Source organism: Formica exsecta, unplaced genomic scaffold (genome assembly GCF_003651465.1).
Source record: "Formica exsecta isolate Colony F162 unplaced genomic scaffold, ASM365146v1 scaffold21, whole genome shotgun sequence".
NCBI lineage: Eukaryota > Metazoa > Arthropoda > Insecta > Hymenoptera > Formicidae > Formica > Formica exsecta.
In genome coordinates, this window is record NW_021849398.1 from 1,137,323 (window position 1) to 1,156,869 (window position 19,547).

Consider the following 19,547-nt stretch of genomic DNA (forward strand, 5'->3'; position numbering starts at 1 on the left):
TATATATATATGTTTATCTATGAACAGTTTACTCAAATCCCCCTTAATACTTAAACAGTTCCGTCAGCCATTCAGGTGACTATTATTATATAATGATAAAGTGATCCGTTCTTGTATTTTCGATGTAGATTAGCAAAATCGCCAAGTCTAAAGTTTAGGCTGAGTGGCAAACTATCGGAGAATTACTGCGTCACGTTCTCTCTCATAAATGATATTGTCCATATAATATGACGTTGTAACTTTTTCGGTCTTTACTAAGATATTCCTCTTAGAAAGCTGAATTTTTTGAACAAAACGCTACAAATGCTATGGGTATGAGATAAACAAGTGGAGCAGCGTTAAACGAAGTAGATGTGCTTTTTATTTAACCTCGCTTTTTCTTGTTCGTAATCGGCGAGATTAACCTCGGACCAGCTGCAAGTACATCCAACGACGGCTTATTCCGCCATTCTGTTCCAGCTGCGTCGCTTTTTCCCCGGCGCGCCGACTGCCACAGCCGGTGGCAATCGGACAGCAAAAGAAGTTAATTGAAAATAAGATAATGGCGGTGGAGCGTCGGTCGAAACCGGGGGATGATGTCGAGAACGGACGCGACGCGCGAGTCTCAACTGCAATCCCTTAATTAAGTCGAGCTTCCTTGCACGTGCACCGCGCATAAAGAATTACACGCCAGAATTATTATTCGCCACACACAAACAAAAGTATGATATTAACATAATAAAATTGAGAAAAAAGCTCGCAAGTCCATAAACTATCTATAAACTATCTTTACATTTTTACACTGATTGATTTTATTATAAATTGTTAAAAATAATATAAACTTAAAATCTCACAAATATTAAAGTTTAAATTTACAATACTTTTCTGAACAAATAACATTCTTTTATTGCGAGAATACAAAATATTATATCATCAATTAAAAAGCTTTAATTAAAAACAATATAAACATTTGTAGGAAAATATTACAAGAAAAATATTTTAGAATAGAGAAAGAGAAAGAGAGAGAGAGAGAGAGAGAAAGCTATAAATTTTATTTATTTTAATTATTGGATGTTTGAATATATTTCTTATTTTATTGATTTTGAATATTTGAATCTAGATTATTCTTGTATGTATAAAGGTCTCACGATATTTTTGCAACTTGATTGATCGCCGAAATTTATCTACATCACATTATAAGTATAAAAGTTGTATTGAAATATAAGATTACATAATCGTTAATTAAAAGTAATACGACAAATTATGTTTAATTATCGCAATTATTAAGCGCCGAGCATGAGATAATAGTAGAGCCGAGTGGAAGCACGGTAATAACAACGATAAGTTTCGATTTATAGTCTCCAGCACTATATGAATAACTTTACATAACATAAATATGGTAATCGCTGCCATAAAATTTCAATCGTGCGGTTATAGCAAGTTCGTCCGCCGCGAGTTTTCACTCGCAGTACCCGCAAACTGGAGCACAAGCAGCACACGACGAATATAAAATAAAGCAGGCGCAGCTTCCTTTTTTTTTCCAGAACAGAGAATAATAATAATTCTTTGGATTGTTGTTGATTTATTCTTATTACTCTTTTTCTCTTCTTGCAAATATTAAAATCGGGAATATGTTGACAAATTCATTTTAAATTATATAGCCATTTTTGATCTAACTTTCATGTACGTAAATGCGTAGACTTAATGTGTGAACGATTTAATAATACAAGTAAATGACTCTGTAAAAGATGCTTGTATCTTGTAAGGAATAATTTTTTAAACAAATGCACAGATTCAACATCTCTCTCGTTACGTCGTAAAATTTCAATCGCGATTTATTTCCAGCGAACAAGTTTTCACCTCTCGGGGCGTATTGCCTTCGTATGAATTGCCGGAAACGAATATAAAGCGCAGACATGGCCGTTCCTTTTTTTCGCGAAGAAGCCGAATGGTACACCAGGGAAATCTACCGAGTAGTTATTAAAATTCCATCCGCGTCGTGATCGCGCAACGACGAAAACAATCTCGAACGCTGCGGATTTTTGCCGCCAATTCTTTTCGCACACTCATCGACTCAAATTGGAATTTTCAACTGAAAGGCGAGCATTATCGCGAATTATATCTGTTCCACTGTCCATAGGTGGCCGTGACGCCCGAGGCGTCGTTAAATTAAATGGACGAACAAAGGTACTTATCATAACCGCGGCATAATGCCTTTTATTCTATAGTAAAAATTTTTTGTTCTAATCTAAAATCTGATTTGGAAAATTATTTTTTGCAATTATTTTTCAAATTAAAGATCATCTTCTTATTTCATTCTTTTTATATCTTTCAACTTAGTCTCTTATTAAAAAAACATAATCATAAACAATTTCTAGATTGATGCTTTATTTCCTTTTAGAAATATATTATACAGTATCCATTATATATATAAATTTATGAATTAATTTATAAGATATCTCTATTCCAATTAGCAAAATATATAAAAGACAGCTTATCTTAATCTCTCGTTTCTTCACATTTGCCATATTATGTATTCATCTAGCATTTCAAAAATTCTTATCTACAGCTTTTAATTAAAATACTTACATTAAATATGTAGTTGTATGTCAGAAATGTCAAGAGCAATTGCAAATCTAAAATAATACAAAGATAATTAAAGCACGAAAGTCGCGGATTAAAAACTGCAGTCTATACCTGGCAAAATTTTTGGACTCGTTCAGCTCGACCAGTAAATATTCATAAGCCGACTATCTCGAGTGAAATGGCAAATTTTGCCGTTCCTGAGCAAATTCGGTCGTCGCGTGTCTGTTCCTGGTACTACTATCCACTGATATCGCGAGAGTCACGGTTTTTATTATTTTTCAACCGGCGAAGTTTGCTCGCGAACGCGCGCCATGGAATTACAACTATTCTCGAAAAGACATCTCCATCCAGCTTTGTTTGTAATTTCCCTAGAATGAGTCTCCGGAGAAATTTCTATCCTTCTGTTATTCGAATGCCCTCGCAAATGAAAAGTGTCGCGCGATCTATTATTCAGACACAAGCTTACGCGCTCTTCGAATCTTTTTTAATACACTGCGTTTTTTTTTTTAATTTTTCATATTTATTAATGTTCTACAAAGTTGAGATTAAATTTAACATGTCGGAAAATTATTATAAAATTATTAATTACAAATTTAATGAATTATTTACATTACGCGATACAAAACTATTTAATTTTAATTGTCTCATTAGATTTAGCATGTACTATTCGTGTATTCATAAAATTTCTCAATATTATGAAAAATAAAACTGGATATTTGACCGGTTTGCTATCGTACGAGAGAACATCATTGCGATGTCAATAATATTCGACTAACAGTAAATGGCAATCGCGGTGCGCGTCTTCTCGATTTGTCGAAACGGCAGTGTTCGTGCATCGGCGAGAATTTATCCCGAAATTCCCGCCCCCCCCCCCCCCCAATAAAACCGATTGGTCGCGCGCGGAATCTGGCCTCATAGCAATTCGCCTCTCGATATTAAACGCTTTAATATCGAGAAAAGATGTGGACGAGAGAGAGAGAGAGAGAGAGGAAAAAAAGGGCCACCGACTGTTGTCCGGCGCGCGAGTGTGGGTCTGTAAACCGCGGATGAAAGTGGATATATCCGCGGTTGTTCGACGAATAAACGCGATGCATTGTGCATCACATATATGCCGTCGTATACGTACATTTCGTGCGTGTACGTACGTTTTCAAATGCGCGCGTGCTGGTAAATACATTCGATTTATTGGAGAATGTGCCGGCCAGGTAGAGCCATACGTTTTCCGTACGATACCTAAAGCTTCTTTTTGCGCAGCTCTCGCATTTTGTTGTTGCACTTTTCACTACCGATTACTCGTCGTTTTGCCCGCTTCTATTTTTTTTCCCTTCCTTTTTGCGCGGGCATATACACCCTGTCTCTTCCCCTTCGACTCTCATTGTATGCATCGAGGGTCGATATGTTCTCGTGCGGATAAACCTACACCCCGTTTGTACATACAGTGCAACTAGAAATATGCAGTTTTATATCTATATTAATAAAAAAAAAAAAAAACATTTTCTCTTTTTCTCTATTTCTCTTTTGAAATTTTCTCGGGCTTTCTTCGTTAAAATGCTTTTTTAATATTTCTTATTCACTAACAAAAATTTCTATTTAATATTGCCTTTAAAGTGAAACATATTAATTATACGAAAAAGTTTATCGATTAAAATATTTTTAATAAATTGCGATATGTGAACATCCCAATAATCAAAATCAAATATATAAATTTGTAAAATATTTTAATCATATAAAAACTTAATATTCAACATAATTTAGAATAAAAACTTCTTCTGTATAGACATATCATCTCAATCACAATTTCCTTGTTGACTTCACGTCATCCTTGCGTTAATGTGGCTAGTAATACATATTGTTATGCATTTTATTCCGGTTTCAATTAGGGTGATTAATATCCGACATCAGTTGCACAACTTAACAAGCATACTAGCGATGGTTTAACAAGGAAGGAAGCATATCGTTTTACCGTTGAACGCGTTATCCTTTTCCCTCATCACAGTTTCACGTCTTGAGAAAATGTCGGATGACAAAAAGAAAAGACGTAAATTAAGAAGAAGAAAGAAAAAGAGACAGAGAGAGAGAGAGAGAGAGAGAGAGAGAGAGAGAGAGAAGAAAAAGAGAGATTCCCTTGATAGATGATCTTGGTAATTATTTGCGGGCACATTTCCTTGCTCCTTGCTTTTCTCTCCGCAGGTGTACCAGCCGATGCGATCCTTTTTGTTCCTTATCCCGCTTGCTTCTTCTTCGCGTTTCTTTCTTTTACCGTCTCTTTCTTCCTGTCATTTCTGTCTTCCATAGTCGCGGTCAAGATGGATGAGGAGCCATCCGCGTTTGTAACCACTAGCCCGTGTTTCCCGATAAAGAACAATCGACGAGCATTCTTTCTCACTGTCGCCGGGGAAATTATCAGCTCCCGATCCTTTCTCTCCAAGCATTTTTGTCGCCAGCCAATCTCGACAGAGGAAGAAAGAAAAGAGATGACTAAGCGAAGCAATGTTTCTCTATTTCTTTCTTTCGGGGGCTACGTCTTCTTTGAATCATAAGTCGATGTTCCGTTTTATTAAAGTAAAAGAATTGAAATTTGTCTGCATTGTGTATGCTCATTGTCTAATAATCATCGCGTATCAAGTCATAGAGATAACGTTTAATAAAAAATTTTACATTATATTATATTATTATATTTTACATTACATTATAATTATATTTTACATTACAAGGGAAGATTTACTTAAAAGCTCCAAATTAATAAAAAAATTCATAGAGATAATCCGAATTTTAATAAAACCAACAGTATATGATAAAAGAACGTGCGTAGAAAACAAATAAATCAAAAATATACGAAGAATTCTTGGTGATATTCACGAAGCAGACAGCTTGACAGTTTTCGCCCGTGCGGTTTTCTCTCACGAGATAATTCTGTTTGTCGAGACTTTGTTGTCGATTTTTATCAAGTTTATCAAAGTTTGATGTAATTAAGAAATGACAGGTTGGATGAGTGCGTCGTATAAATCTCGTTGAGTGTCAACGGACTTGTTGCGACGTAGTTTAAATGGACTTTGCATGCTCCTTCTAAAGCAATAAGCAGCTACAGTTTGCCTTTCGTCTATTCTGCGTCGCCTATTGGATGCTGCGCGCGAACAAGAGATATTTTTCTTGCTAATTGTGCCCCAAGCTAAGCAATTGCCGGCACGACTTGTCAGCGTTGCTTAATTACACGCTGCGCGATTAGAAGTTGGATAATTTCGCTGTAATTACAAAATCTACTGTCTCTCAGATTCTCTCGCAATCCGTCAGGTATACAGTTACGGTTGATTTTACTGCATGAACTTAGATCTCTAAATCTTACGCAAAAGACACGCAGCTTGTGATTCAATTGAAACTGCAAATCGCACGTTGCTCTCGGATTATTCATTAATTATCTGACATTGTAAATCACGACTGTGAGATTGCAGGATGCAAGGTCCGCAAGTCAAATTAATAATTTATAATGTTAGATTAATTAATTAACATTGTAAATAATGGATTTACCGGATGCAAGTTATTGCGTCGCGTATTTTGCTCGACGCATGAAAACTATATGGCACGTTGACATTTATTCATGCTATTAATTATCATATGTTGTATCGGTTTTCAGAGTTAGGCGCAATTCATGTTTTGTATTTTTAATACAATGGGTACAGCCGATCTCTCTCTCTAATTACAAAATTATTATTTAAAATTCGGTTACGTGTCATCGAATTTTACATTAAACGCAATAATATGTGTGAACGAAGAAATAATGTAAATTATATTGCGAGTATATTTGTATAACAGGTTTCAATACAATACAATCGATAATATTGGCAAAAATGCGCGAATCTATAGAGAATTGTTTTTAACCGCTTGAATGTCAACACGCATACAAACCGATAGTTTTTTTTTTTTATTTCAAAATATTTTTCGAATAAATAAGTTTTTTTCGAAAATATAAAACTATTTTTTTTCGAATTATAAAACACACAAAAATATGAGAGAGAATCAAAAAGAGGAGAAATCATCCTTGTATAAAATTCTATTCTTTATAACAAAATATGAAAAACTTTTTAGTAATTGGAACAATAGTTAAAATTCTGTCTTTTTTGCGCAATTCTAAAAATACAGATAAAAAAATTTTGGCTTATTGATTATTTGAAGAAAATGGCCATTATACGTGCATATCGAAATTTCCCAGGCACAATGTGATATTTTATTGATACGCTGTTCCGTACAAATGCATGCATATATGTATACTATATCGGTTAGATAGATAGCATCTGGACCGCTGCATATTTTATCTAGCGACTGCTATATCGGTGCTTGCATGCGGTGGATTACTCAAGTCATATGCATCTTCGAAACTTTACGATTCTGCGCGCATCCCTTTTCCGGACATGCATCTTCGTCCCTTAGAGTTGTTTAAACAGGCAAAAACTAAATTTTTTAAAATTTATCTAGAAAAAAATACGTATTTTCTTCTTATGTAATTTCTCTCAAATTGCTAGCTAGTAAGATATTGTGTATAATGATCAAATAATTAAAGCATTTATCTGCGAATAAAACATAAAAATGCCTATAAGGTTTTTTATAATATTCAATAGATCTTAGGAAAGCAAAATTACAATCAGTTTCAATCTCTGCATGGTTCTACGATGTCATCTGCCGCGAATGATTTATTAGAATTGATCGTCGGAGTGTTCAAAATTACGTAGAAAATTCAGCGAATGGCTATCGTGAGAAAGAAATTCGACAACTTCCGCGAAACTCTTGCGATTTGTTGTAACTGCGGGATACGAAATTGCTGCCGCGCCGCGGTTATTATGAACTTTCGCGTGACACGAACGTTTTCCCGAAATGCGGAGAAGGAAGAGAGGAATGTATGTGGCCAGGTATAGAAGTTCTTGTTGCATGCACATGCCAGATTGCCACACATAACGGCAAGGACCGTGAAACGTGATCGTCCAACTGCGGTGCCCTATCGACAACCAAGTTTCTCGCGTATTTGTAACCGTGTATCTCTATCACATCTGTTTCACATGCGATGCACATTGTTCGTTTCCGTCGACGTTCTTCGATCGATTATTCCGAGAACAATCGATCGTACAGTAAGAATTTTTTTCGTACAGAGAAGGGAACAAAAATATTTTATGTTTCTGCCTCTCTACAAATTTTAAGCACATACTATATTATTTATTAGAAACGAAATACAATTTCTTCTGTAATTTTTGACTAACATTTTTTCTTTTTCTTCACGTTTTCCATTCAAAGTGCCTAGAACTCGAGAAACGCTAAATTGATAACATTCTTGAAATAATTTGCAAAAGTAATGCAACGGAAAAATTTAATTTCTTAATAATATCACGTATATATATATTTTCGTCAAATTGACGGTAGTCGACGAACTCATTTTTGCAGAATTCACGATATTCACTTATCATTCGACTCTTACGTCATGTAGCGCGACGGAAATGCAATTTTGTGCATGCACAAAATTAAATTTGCAACATTTAACATTTTTCACGTTCGACCGTGTCAAGAAACGAATGCGCGAAAATTTATTCAGATCTCTCTCTCTCTCTCTCTCTCTCTTTCTCTGCATCGAGCATCTCGCGTATGCGCGACGAGCACGTATAGAAATTGATCCGACAGTGACATATGGCTGCGCTAGGGATAATAAGGAGCGACGAGTAACGAGGATGGGGTCGTTATCGCGATCCGCAGACAGGATCCTGCTGCTTAGGTGGGCCGCTTCTCGTCGCTCGTTTATCTTACGCTGGTGGCTGTCCCGCGGATCGTCTGGCGGGAGATCGAAAATTTGCGTCCCGCTCGGCCGAAATTTCCCGCTCGTACGAGAAATTGGCCCAATTAAAGGGCAATATAATTGACAGTGACTCGATTACGCAGAAATAGCGGAAGCTGGAAACGAAGATGGGCGGACGACGAAAAGGAAGGGGAAGGAGGATGCGGTTATGAAGCTACTGGAGGAAATACATCTTCAGCGTGGCGCGTAACGAATTGCAACGGAGACATGTGTGGTTCCCGTCAAAGAATGCGGTTATGAAGCTACTGGAGAAAATACGACATCTTCAGCGTGGCGCGTAACGAATTGCAACGGAGACATGTGTGGTTCCCGTCAAATTTAATATATCCATCCGCGTTCGTAGCCTCGGTCGCTATGTCGGCGAGATGGATCGATCGAGATAAACATGCAAAGTCGTTTCCTTTACTGAGAAATTTTACATGGATTAACGTTACTTGAATTTTTCAAATAAAAACAACCGACGAAAATTATTAAATTTCAGCTAAAGAGAAGGAGAGGAGAGAGGGAGAGAAAATATTGATATACGGAGTGTCCTAAAATTGATTAACGTGGCCAATTTAAGATTAACTCCTAAAAAAATTTTACGTTCTTATGATTGTCAGAACGTAAAATTTTTGATGAAGATTGAGATTACGTATGTATCTCAAATTCCTCAGTCGCTTTTTATTCTTGTCACAAATATCATGAGATTCGAACTTGTCTTTGTGTAATTTTCAAACAGTTCCTTGAGCTTTAATCATTTTCCAAAGCGATGCTCGCACGAGCTCATTGCAACCTCTACGAAATAATATATATTGTACCGCTTTTAGAGACTTATAAGGTGGCTACGTCGCTCTTTATATATATACGACAATCCCGTGGATTTGTCCATTTGCGACGTTGGGCTTGTTGTTTCTTCCGGCCCCGCCGGTCTTGCAAGGAATCGCGGAAACGTGCCTGAGATCGGAAGTAATGAAGATTCAGACACCGTAACAACATTCGTGCGCACAACAGATCCGTTACGTGCTTGCAGCATTTATTGAGTTTATTCTTATACCCTCTCTCTCTCTCTCTCTCTCTTTCTCTTTCTCTCATGTATATACGGCAAACAAGTCCAATACTCTCATTTTAAAGCCAACGAAATTCTAAAAGACTTCCCGTCAGAGCTTATTTTCAAAGTAGCAGTGATCTTCTTATACGTATAAGGATGAATTGTATTCTCTCCTTTATATTAGAATAAAATGGAACAATATTTCTTTACCAGATGTAACTTTGTTAAATAAATTTAATAGAGAGTCCATGTTATTTATAAAAAATATAGTGAGTATTACTTGTATATTTTATTATCATTTTATTTCTATTATAATTTTCTCTTTCACACTTGTGTATGTGTTATATTTAATACTTTTAAATCAGGTATGTTAAGCTACTTTGTTAAGGTATAATAATTATCATTAAAACATCTATAAAAAGTATTGCTATTTTTAATAATTAATATAATTATCTCTTTTAATAAAAAATAAAATGTTTACATATATCAAGATCCAAGTGAACCCAAAGAAGATTTAAATAAACGCTTCGATAAATCTATGTATAATATTTCATCGTAAATAATATTTTTACGTAATACACCATATTGATAATATTAATATGGTAATATTAATAGCAATGATATTCAATATCTGAAACAAAATTATACGCGATATATAATCATTGTATATAATATTGGATGTGCAATATATGACAGTAATCAAATAAAATTTTATGTCAATATATTATAACTGCGCTATATATATATATCGGTCTATCGAATATATCCTTCAAAAAAGAACACAAGAGAGATAAAAACCAAGTGGTAAATGAATCAATAGATATAACTTATACTACAATATGTATATCCTTTGGATATATTGTCCACAGTAATTGCTAGTTTGCTTTTAAATACGACTCTCTTCCGAGAAGATAATAAAAATCTCTTATCTGACAATAAGATATTCCTGTATGACATTGATGTACACAATTGTCTTTTAAGCAGATTTGCAACGATATTGAATTATAAATACTATAATATTATCAGCAGTAATTTTGAATTACAAGTGTAATTTACAAATATGTCACATAGGTAATATAATATTGTAATGTGACATTTAACAAAATTGTCTCTTTCTTTCTTTCTTTTTTTTTACAACAAAAAGTAAAACGTGAAAAGGGAAAATGAAACGAATGACATTACGCGCGGCTGTCGACTTTGCCTGTCATTCGTGAATCAGCGGTGCAATGTTCCGTAAAATCGCGTCGAATGTGCGCACGATGATCCATGTACGCATTTGCATGAGGAAAATAAGGAAGCGGGCCAACAATTCGCGGCGTCGCGATATTGCGGGGAATATTGGAAGACCGCCGGTACACACGAGAAGTCAGGCGGAATACATACATATATCCCCGCGATTCCCGCCTGTTGGCGAATAAAAGGAGATTGTGAAGGGAGGAACGTGGAATGCGCGCGTTTACTTTTGATATCGAGGCGCGGCGTGCGTGAAAATCGAAGCACAAGAAGTGCCGGCAATTGGAGCGGAAACGAGGAGAGAGTATGATAATATTCTCACGATGTAATGAGAACTGTATATATCGAACACGATCCACATTAATTCGTTTTTTTTTTGTTTGTAATCTCTGTTTGTAGTCTCGGTACGTGTGAAACCGAGAAGGTATATAAATCCAATATTGTTGCAGAACGCCGATAGTGACGATGATAACAAAAAATAAGAAACTTTCTGCGCAATATATAAAAATATTTTTTACTTTGAGCCTATTGCTGTTATTATTGAAAAATATTTTTGATAATTAATCTGATATTGATCATTATCATAAATATTCGAAATTAATGGCAATTGTGTTATGGTAGAAAGAAATTAATAACAAAATAGAAAAAAAGATTATAATATATTTGACGCAGTTCTATTTATAAACGATATAAATTCAAGATAAAAATTAGTAAGAAAAATTTAGGAAAAAAGACTTTACATGTTTGATATCTTGGAATGCGCAAAGCTTTAAAATTATTTCAGTTTTTAGAGCGTATTTGTCTAAATTCCAGATTTTCTTATGAAATTATAAAATTTCGAAATTTTATATTTTTATTTAAAATCTAAAATAAAACAATTTTATCGTTCTCGATTAATATTATAATTGCTTCTATAGCAAAATCTCGTCATATCTCAATGTTAGCTTATCGATTCGCATGGTGTGCAAACGCTCAAGCAAATACGCTTTGTGAATGCTTTAATATAAGCAAATCTGGATACAACGCTGTAGAGATTGACATACCTTCAAAGATTCGCGTTCCCCCTTCTCTCAACTTATTTGCTTGGCAGTCGAAGTACTCGATTATCTGTAGCCGGATAGTCGTTCAACGAGGATCGTAAGAGGCATAAAACGGTATTACCTTCCGGGAAATCTGCAATAAAACGGGCAAAAAGAAGGAGAAAGGACCGACAGGAAGCGGGTGAGCTCGCGAAGGGTGAAGCAGGAAGAGGGCGGGATAAAAGTAATTTCCGGGTTGAAAGAAGCCGACTTCAGAGTAAAAACATAATCAGAGGGATGGTCTTAAGTCTTTTAGAGAGAGACAGATTGATGGATTATACATCCAATAAATCAAATTCCTAGCATATTCGTCGCATATTCGTATTGCAAAAAATGTACAGACGAATCTATTAATTTAATTCAGGATTATATTTTTAAGATAACAAAAATATAAGCATATACAAAATATAGTTAAAATTATACTATTTTAATATCCGTTTTAAAATATTTATATCTATGTTAACAATATCAGAAAGAGAAAAAAGGTGGAGAAAGTTTTAAATCTGTTTATTCTAAAAATGGGTGATTTTTATAAAATGGCAATATATGGGTAGACAAAATCTACTCCCTTTGTAGCTTTATGCAAGTTAAATGTCTCACAGCAATTAGATTTAATAGGTTCTACAGCATTCGTTGTTAACAAAACAACAAGACATGACGACGCAACACTACGGCCTGTCAGTGGCAGACAGCTCACACATGTAAACAGAGCATCCCAAATTAACACCAATGATCGCTTGTATTGCTATGATGTGATGCTTTGACTCGTGCAAATCACTATGATTTGACGTGCCATCATAATTTATATGTTTCGCGATCCGTTATTTTGGTAGCTGCAGACTTGCTCGAAAGATAGTTATTCCCGTGGACAAAAGATTTAAAATATGTTTCTTAATCTTTTATTCTTATATATATTTTATATTTATGTGCATTTATTATTAATTTGTTAATTTTATTAAATTGCAAAGGTGTGCATATTTGTCAATAAAAAATTGAAACTATTCATATAATAATTGATAATAAATTTAACAACAATAAAAATTTTTCTTAATCAGAATATTAATATATTATTTATAAATGCAAAAAAATATTAATTATCATTCAATGTATTTAATAAATATTTTTTGCACCAGAACCCATTAATTAGAAGATATTGAGATCTTTCTCTCAGTGCGCTCGATTGTTCTGTCCGAATGCATAATATAAAATTTACATTTAGTGGACTATACGCCGCGTTAAAACATATGACTTGGCACCATTTCTAAACAATATTCGGCGCGCACCTCGCGACGCAATGTTAGCATGGTCCACTCGAAGGCATTTGTTATAATTAGCGTCATGAGCACACCTCGTTGTCCACAAACAACAGCGCGCGAATTACTCTAATGTCTCAGCCGAAATCGTACATACAGCTGTGTTGCATAATGTCGACGTTGCATACCAGAAATGCAAAATCGACTGCAGCAACAATGATATAATTTAAACGCGTGTTGCGCACGGTCATCAAGAACTTAATAATCGTAAAATCTATTGTTGTTGAAAATTCGAAGTGCTCTGGAAATAATACCTTATTTATTCGGTAAATATTAATTTCTAATTAATATTATCGAAAACTTGTAATCTCTTGACTAAGCAATTATTTATAAAAAATATAAAATGTTTGTATATTTTCCGTATTTATATGTTTATTATATGTTTATCTCGATAATTCCAATTGAAATACATTCGGTTAGGTATTTTGACCGGTTATATCGTTTAATTGGATATCATGACCGATATGATTCGATAGAACATCATATTAATACTGTAGACTAAATTGTGCACATTATTCAGGAAAATTATGGTCAGTAACATCAATTCCATTAAGCTCTGAGAGATCGTATATATCGTCCGTCCTAATACTGATATATCTTTAATAAATTCAATGCAATAGAGATACACTCGTAAAAAATTGTAATACTGTTTATAATATCAAGTAAATATTAACAATAATAAAATTAATAAAGGCTAATACTAAGTGGAAATAATAATATAATTATTCATAGAAAATACATTTTTATGAAAAAAATAAAACATAAATCTTTGCAAATCATAGTACTTAATATCTCATTATTGAATTAAAACGGCGATATGTGGATATATCTGTTTATTCCTATAATCACGTGTATGATACTCCAGATTGACATAACAAAAAAAAAAAAAAAATTTTATTTGTAAAAAATTAATAAAAAATAGCTCGTAAGTACGTTGTCATAAATTTCTGGTGAAATTGCTTTACATAGTCGACGAAATAAACGAATGAGACAACGAGAGAAAAGTTCTATACGGCGAACGCTGCGCAAGACACGAAAACATGAAAGAAAAGGTAAAAAGGATAAAGAACGCGCAGTCTGGATATGAAATATGCGCGAGAAGTCCGAGCAAACACGATCGCAAAGCTTCCAGCCTTTCGCCGAGGTTCTCCATCTTTCCTTCCACCTGGCCTTCTTCCATCTAGGCGCGCCCTATGCAAGATTCTACCTCGTGGAAATGATGGTAGCTCGTTTGCCCGTGGAAACGGCAATTCTTTTCGGTCACGAGAGCTTCCCTCCTGACCCCCGTAAGGCGTAAGCTCGCGGACAAGCAGCTTCACGTTCAATATCATCTTTCCATCTCTTCGTGCAATCTCATACCGTCGACTGGCAATTTCAAAGTCTAACCCCTTAAGCTGTGGCATACATACGCTCGGCAAATTGCCATCAACGTTTTACGTGAAACATGACTATACAGATTGTCTCGTCTAGAGCGAGCAAACGCAATTACTACGACGTTTAAAAGCGGCTAATCTTGTTTCCTTTCTCCCTTTTATAAAATGAGAATACACAAATACACGCGAAAAAAAATGAAATCGATCTTCTCTTGACGATAAGGATCACTGTTTGTTATTTAATCCATTGAAAAATATCACAAACATCGTTTAATTTATATATTTCTTCTGACTAAATGTCTAGGAAATTAAATTTTGAATTGCATTGTTTTGGTTAAAAGTAATGATTTTATAAAAATAATCAATAAACTGAACTTCAGTTTTTTACATTATTCATATACTTAAAGCTTAATTCCGTCTTTCCATTTAAAATTTTGCAGAAGCGTATAAAAATATTATTGATTGCAAACTGAATAAAAAGGAGTATATTTGAACGCGAAATGCTCGGTATCGAGAAGATGATCGGGAGCATTTTCATCGGATTAATGGTTTTATTAATTCGACAATCTGACCTTCGTCATCTTTTCTTCGGGTTTGGAATTTCGGCGTTCGTTAGTTTAATTAACAGATTTATCATTCGTTCCGACAGGGAAATATCCTTCCAATCGATAAGTTTTCACTAATTGAAATCGTGCTCGCACCTCTGTAATCTAGCCACGTGTACACCACCTAATTGGAGGGCTAAGGCCACGAATTATAATCCGCTCGTTCGTTTATTGTATGCGATACCCTGTTCGATCAGATAATATCGAAAATGATAATCAGTGAAATATACACCGCAATATAGAATTCTCACATTGTTAAATAAACCCCGACTAAATAGATTGTTTTGTTTACCTCTTTATATTTTCAGAGTTTATTTTTATTAACATTATATCTCATCTTTGTTATTCTAAAAAAAGAAATTTAAAGTAAAATCACTCTATTCTTAAAAATGTACAAATTTTCGCACAACTTCAGATTTGTATTGACATAAAGAAAGAGAAGATAGACATATAGAATATTTTTGATAAAAAATTAAAACGCAAAAATGTGATTTAAAATAAACACTCATTTTTATATTACTTCATTTCTATCAGTTCTACCATTGATTGATAGATTTATGTTATCGGTAAATCTTGTCAATATGTGTCTTTAAATTCTAAAATCTTTTTTGCAAATCATCTTATATTTATTAATCGTTAAGCTTTTTCATATATTTCCTTTTTCTTCCTTTTTTTCACACAAATTTGCTTCATTTTTAAAGCTGTTATTACATTATACAACTTTTTTACCATCTTGTTCTCGAGAAAATAAAGCATATATATTACTAATTTACACAACATATAGGACACAACGCTTATATGTCACAAAGTGGCATAACAAGAAGGACGCTCGTTTATGCCGATAATATACGATCCCTCCAATTTTCGTAGCTCGAAACGACTCTCGTTCTCGAGAACTAGAAGTATATTCATGGTTGATCGGGCGACTGTAAACCCGTAGGGCGAAGATACGTCGTTTCTCCTGAAAAAGGGAGAGAACGTCGTTGAGCCTGGATGTCAGCGAAGTGCTAACGGCGAAAGAAGACGAGCCAATCGATAGCTTCGACAAACGAGGTACGACGACCCGACAAAATATTGACTCGTACTACTTGGCAGTGCGGCTCCGAATTTTTGGTGAAATTTTTGCAACCAGAATCTCCTTTCGTATCTTAGCGCGAGGATTGCATTTGCTACGGTAGAAAGTTACAAATTTCCATATTTGAATTTGCGAGAACAAATATTTTCCATGTATTTGCTTTGTTTCTTGAAACAAAATGTACAAAATAACGAAGCGCATATCGCGAACAAGACGGAATAAAACAAGCTAAATGAAAAATTTGCAAATGTGGAAAATAATAAAAAAGCGGAAAAATATAAATCATGAAAATTAAAAAATTGCAATAAGATACGATTTCAATAAAATATAAATAGAAAATGAACAAAGATAGTAATACAGAGAATTAAAAAATGTTACTAACATGTAAAAATATTGCAATAAAATATACGATATAAGCGTTACGAATGAATTGAGAACAAATATATTTTCAAGTTAATTAAGTAATGTATAAAAATCAGTTATTGGACATATACTACATAAAATACATAGACATCCATATTTCAAGAGTTTGTTTATTATTTTTATATTTTATATAGAATATCATTCCTTAAATATGATCTCTTTTAAATTCCAAAACGTTAAAAATATAAAATTTGTTTAATGTAATAAAAAAGTATTACGTAAGAAAAAAATAAAAAGATATTAAATAATATATAATAATATAATATATTTATATATCTTTAAAAAAACGTGAGAAAAACTTGAAAATGTTAGATATTTTTATCACTTCGAGCAGAATATGGAAACGCCGTTAAGAACAAAGCAAACGAGCCTGGCTTCGGAGATAAAGATAAGACTTGATAAGGAGAAGGGTGGAATTCAATATCGTTGCATAGAGCATACATCGACGCCATTTCTACTTCCGGTATACAGTTCATTCTGTTCCGCTTTATCGCGAGTTACGACAGTCTCTCGGTAAAATTATTTTTTCAGGGCATACGCTGCAGCGTAACGTAAACATACACTACCGTCTCTCCTGCTTTATCCTGGCGCGTTAAAGCCCAGCCAGCGAAATATACAAGTCACTTTGAAAGATACGATTGTAATCTCACAAAAATATTGAAAAAATTATTTAAAAAGAAAAAAGATTTATCGATAAATTAAAATTAATATTACTGATGATATTAATACAATATATCAGGTCTACCGGAAAGTTCTGTCCGTTTTTGGAATAAAACAAAATACAAATTTCTATTACCGTCAATAAACTTTATTAAATAATGTAATTGCCATTATTCGGAGAAGTATTGTCAGCAACTGGATAATTTAAATACAGCAGTCCAAGAAAAGAGGCCGCCGATGTTCAATAGGAAGAACATCATACTGCATCATGATAATGCCAGGCCACATGCTGCTTTGGATACTCGTCAAAAAATTGCAGAACTAGGCTGGAAAATTCTGTCGCATCCACCATATTCCCCGGACTTAGCACCCACCGACTATCACTTGTTTTTGTCCTTACAAAATTTTTTGAGGGGCAAAAAATTAAAAAATGAAGAAGATATCAAACAAGCACTGGTTCAATTTTTCGCATCAAAAGATAAAACATTTTTCGAAAAAGGGATATACAAATTGCCCTCACGCTGGCAAGAAATCATTAATAATAATGGCAATTACATTATTTAATAAAGTTTATTGACGGTAATAAAAATTTGTATTTTGTTTTATTCCAAAAACGGACAGAACTTTCCGGTAGACCTAATATATTATATTAACATAAAGACACATAAAGATCTATAAAATATATCTACAAAATGAAAACGATGACAAAAATATCTTAATTATTCCATAAAGCCGATGTATACGTAATACTTGATAAATAAAACAATGGATGTGGTATGAACAACGATTTATCACGATAATCAGGATATTACACAGTATTAATATTTCCTGTTCAAACTAAAATCATGCTACTTTTAGGATATTCTATATGGCCGCTTCTCAGAAATTCCCGCGGCATGACTGCACCGGAAGTTTCTAACTGCCGAAGTTAGCAGACACGGGGGCTATTATAGCGCTGCATCGAAACGCCAAGCTTTCCCCCGTGCAAAATAATCAATTAAAGAATCATCGATAAAAAAAAAACGATTGCGACACGTTCTCCCTAACAATAAAATCCCTGGCGTGTTCAAAAAAACATCCGATTAATGGTCATGGACGAATGTAGGGGCAGGAAGAGCTTTTCCCAGAGAGAGATGGAGGCTCAAGGTCACCGAAACGCGACAGAATCGCGCGTACCTGGTGCCCGTTCTATCCTATCTTCCGAAACTTCCCCTTCTTCCCCTGCCACACCCTCCCCTGCCGCCATATTGATCGGCAGCCCCTACACTTCGCAGCACCCCCTACTGCGTCTCGGCCACCCCTGCAGTCACTACCGCGACGTTGCCGCGTCTTTTTCCCTGACAATTTGCTGCGTCCTAACATAACATTCGAATATGTTGATAGACCAGGCGACAAAAATATTATAAAAAAAAGTCGGTTAACGTGGCAATATTGAGAGAGATGAAATTTTTTATACCGTCGACAAAATGTTTTAATATCGCAAATATGCGTATTAATTATTTATTATTTACAATCTATGTTGTATTTTATAATTATTAATTTTTAATCATACTTGTGAATAAAATTTAACAGAAATTACAATAGAAATATTTAAAGAGAGAGCAGAAAAAAATTAAATTTATTCAATATAAATACACAGAGCTTTAGAAATTGGCTCAGTTAATTGTAAAATATTTCTCTCGTTGAGAAGGGTCTTCTTCGAGTCCCTCCGGTAAAGGATTAAAATGCAGCATATCAAACGTCCAAGTTAAAAAATCTCTTTTATGTAGGTTAAATGTCGAGTTACAATGTATCGTATATACATATATAATGCAAAGCAAAATGGAACAATATTTTTCTACATTTTCTCAAGACTTGTCCACTTTCGTATTCAAGAATTGATAAGCAAATGAGATTTCTTCGTCGCTACGGTACACGTTCTCTCAGGGTAAAAAGTGCCGAGAACATATGATACATACGATCTATTATGTGTACACACACACATAGCATGTTTTACTTTTCTTTGCACTTTTTAACTCAATCCCAGGGTACTTGACAAGACTGAGTAACATTGGATATAATGATGTAATAGATAAGAAAATATTAATACTATATATTAAAATATATCGATTTCTTATTTATAATTATACTTCTTATTTATATATATACGTTTATTTATAATTTTTAAAGAAAATATAAATACGTTGAAAATGGTGCTGGGATGAAAAATACTCCACTTATACATACTGGAGTTAAAGGTGCAACGGTCACGCGCATTCGACGCTTTCTCTCGACCCTATCATCCACCCACGCATCGTCTTTTATTTTCTGCTCACTTTCCTGTTTGTACTTTGAGAAAAAGAAAAAGAGAAGGGAAAG

The 19,547-nt window shown here is 34.3% G+C and overlaps 1 protein-coding gene across 1 annotated transcript in view; it reads right to left on the reverse strand.

Moving 5' to 3' along the window:
• The window catches only part of LOC115234837 (neurexin-3b), a 216,918-nt gene that overhangs the window by 146,034 nt on the left and 51,337 nt on the right, over positions 1-19,547 (reverse strand). The window lies entirely within an intron of this gene.